The following is a 3,243-nucleotide window of genomic DNA, read 5'->3' on the forward strand; positions in this document are numbered from 1 at the left end:
GTTGGTGTTGACTTAATATTTTGACTGTAGAATATAAAAGACGGGATTGTGGTTACGACAATTGGAACATATCCGTCGATGGTTGACTTTAACTTCACAACTTGGACTCTTGAATTGATAGCTTTCGTGTGATCAACAACCCTTTAACAAGGAAATTATGATAGGAAATGCATTGTCTGAAATATCGTTTCACCGTGAGATATATATTCGAAATGCAGGCGCTGCTGTAATATTGCTTCATAGAAATGGCAAGTACACAATTAGGAAGCTGAAATCATCTTTTGTTGGTTTTGTCGTTTGTTCTCAAGCAACCGACCCTGGGTGTCAATTTTCTAGATGCAAGTCCAAGATATGAGGCAGACATAACTTTAGTTGTTCTATCCTTTATTTCGACTGTTCAACATAGTCAGTGAGAAGACCTCATCTATATAGCAGAACTTGAAGTTAAAGGATAATGCTAGCTTCTTATCATTCTTCCTTATAAGTTCCCGTATAAAGTTTGCCTCATATGAATGAAGGATCAAGTCAGCAAGAAGAGAAGTTGGTTTCTATTGAAATGCCAATTGTCTGTGGAAAATCACATCCCGAATTCCTCGAATGTGACCTTCCGAATTAGACTAATCACCGGGTTTGTACTTACATGAGCGACACGACGGGTGCTGAATGTTGAGCAGGATCTTGTTACCCTTCCGAAGCACCTGAGATCAACCCCGGTGTTTGGTGTAGTTGGTGATGCTCAGTCCTTTGTTTTCTATGCTGTGTTTTGTATACTGTTGTTTGTCTTTTGATCGTTTTTCTTTTTTTTTTGCCATTGCATTCTCAGTTGGTTTTTTTTTTTACTTATGAGTTTGAATGTCCCTTTGGTATCTTTCTTCTACTTTTTATTGTTCCACTCTACTTTATTCTGGCAACATCGATAGAAATGTAAAAACAGAAGAAACATTTTAACAGCATATTTCTATTAACTTAAAAAAGAGGGGCGAAAGATACCAAAGTGACATTCAAACTCATAAATCGAAAATAAACTGACAACGCCATGGCTAGAAAAAAAGACCAACAGACAAACAATAGTACACAAAACACAACATAGAAAACTAAAAACTGGGCAACACGAACCCCACCAAAAACTGGCGTCATCCTCAATGCAGTTGTCAACTCTTGCAACATTGGAATGTAATACTACTAGGGGGTGTTTAACGACCTTGGGTACTCATGAGGTTCTCGCACGGTCTGTTTGGAAAGTATTTGCTATATAAGGTAATAATTCCTATCAAAACTACAGTTAAAAGAATAAGACATTGTGTTATAGGCAAAGAACGTGACAAAAGACAAATTACACAACCTAAATCTTATTGATACAGAACCTCTTTCAACAACAAATTATATAAGTATCAATAAACAATCTTAATGATTAGCATAACAACATATTATCATCAGATTTTTCTGTTTAAACCTTATATCAAGAGAAGCATGGGTGGATGGAAGGATGGATGGATGGCTGTTTAACGTTCAGTGGCAAAAAAAATGCATATTCAGGACAATAACATAATAATGTGATATGAATATAAACCCTGCGTTGTACTAGACCAAAACGCTGAGCCAATTCACACGGTAACAATCCGCAGGACGACATGTCACCCTTCTCGGACACATTATTCCAATTCCGAGCCAACCAATCTTTGCTCTTACTCCTAAATGTCACGTGCTTAGCGAAGAACCAGCAAATACACTTTTTCAAGTCTTTGGTTGGACCCGGCCTGGTTTCGAACCCACGACCTCTCGCACTCGAGGCGAGCACGCTACAACGGAACCACCGAGGCAATGTGGCATAAATTGAAGACAAATGTTGCCTATAATAGTTATTCACAGAACAGCATATTTCAGGGAATGTCTGACTCATGATTATAAATATAAATAGGATAAGGATTTTTCTATTGAGGAAAAAAATCTTCAGTTAAGTAATTTGAAAAGAAAGTTACTTGTGCATTATCAAAATTCAGTAAACTTTCTGAAGAACGTTTCTAAAAAAAATGTTTGTTAAAGGGGCATCAGCTACGAGATATAAAAAAAAGAAATTAAAATATGATTATTTTTTATTCAATTATTAATGAATGTGAAATAGTGAAATAATAATTCGCTTTTAGCAGCCAGTTAAGTTCAATTTTGTCAAAATAAGCTAAGAAACATCGCTGATGAATTATTCACTTGCAAGTGAATAATTCGATCTCATTGAATCCGTATTCATGTGACCTTCAATTTAACCCCTTAGCTAGAGATGGGTTACGCATGAACTTGGCGTGTTCAGATAATAAAAGGTAAATAATGTCAACATTGAAAGTGAAACTAGGGTAAAACATTTAGTTGACTGGTGGTTCGATCAACAAAAACTCATTCTTATACAGGTAAAAACGATGATTAACTTACTTTTTTCAATCTATAATATAAAATCAAAAAGACATAGAAAAAAGGGGATTTTAAGTTTTATATATTATTGTAACGTTATGATCAAATTCGTTGTTAAAATGTTATTAATATAATTTATAATATTTTAATGAGCCAACTTAGACTTCCTTCAATAACTGAAAGATATATTCTGCTTATCTTGATATATGTTATCCTAATTCTAACTTTGCCAAAACCGATTTCAACAGTATATATAAAAATAAGGATATGTGGTATGATTGCCAATGAGACAACTATCCACCAAAGTTCAAATGAAGTCGATGTAAGCAATTATAGGCAACCGTACGGCCTTCAACAATGAGAAAACCCCATATCGTATGGTCGGCTATAAAAGGCCCCGTCATGAAAAATGTGTTTGCATTATTTCAAAATGATATGGTTATCTACACCTACTAGCCACCATATGAATTTGGGTAACCATGGTAACCACCAAGTTGTCATTTTTTACTAGATGATGCACAGTCTTTGCTCCTTTTGTTAAATACACTAAAATATGTTGTATACAAAAATGAAATATGTGTCGTTGGGTTGTTGTCACATAGATATATATACATCCCTCTTCCTTTAATTAATTCCGTGTTAAATAAGGAAAAAGGTTGTAGCACAAGATCTACCATACTTTTCCGCAACAGTCATACTAGGCGATGATAACTTCTATTTATTTTAATGTTTGACTTGCATATTTGTGTCCATTGCCAAATTCTTTAGTATTTGAAACTATGAATACCAGATAATATGCATTTGGATCCAAAGGGATATTATCTTACGAAACCATTCCAT

This window comes from Mytilus californianus, unplaced genomic scaffold (assembly GCF_021869535.1).
Source record: "Mytilus californianus isolate M0D057914Y unplaced genomic scaffold, xbMytCali1.0.p SCAF_15, whole genome shotgun sequence".
Lineage (NCBI taxonomy): Eukaryota > Metazoa > Mollusca > Bivalvia > Mytilida > Mytilidae > Mytilus > Mytilus californianus.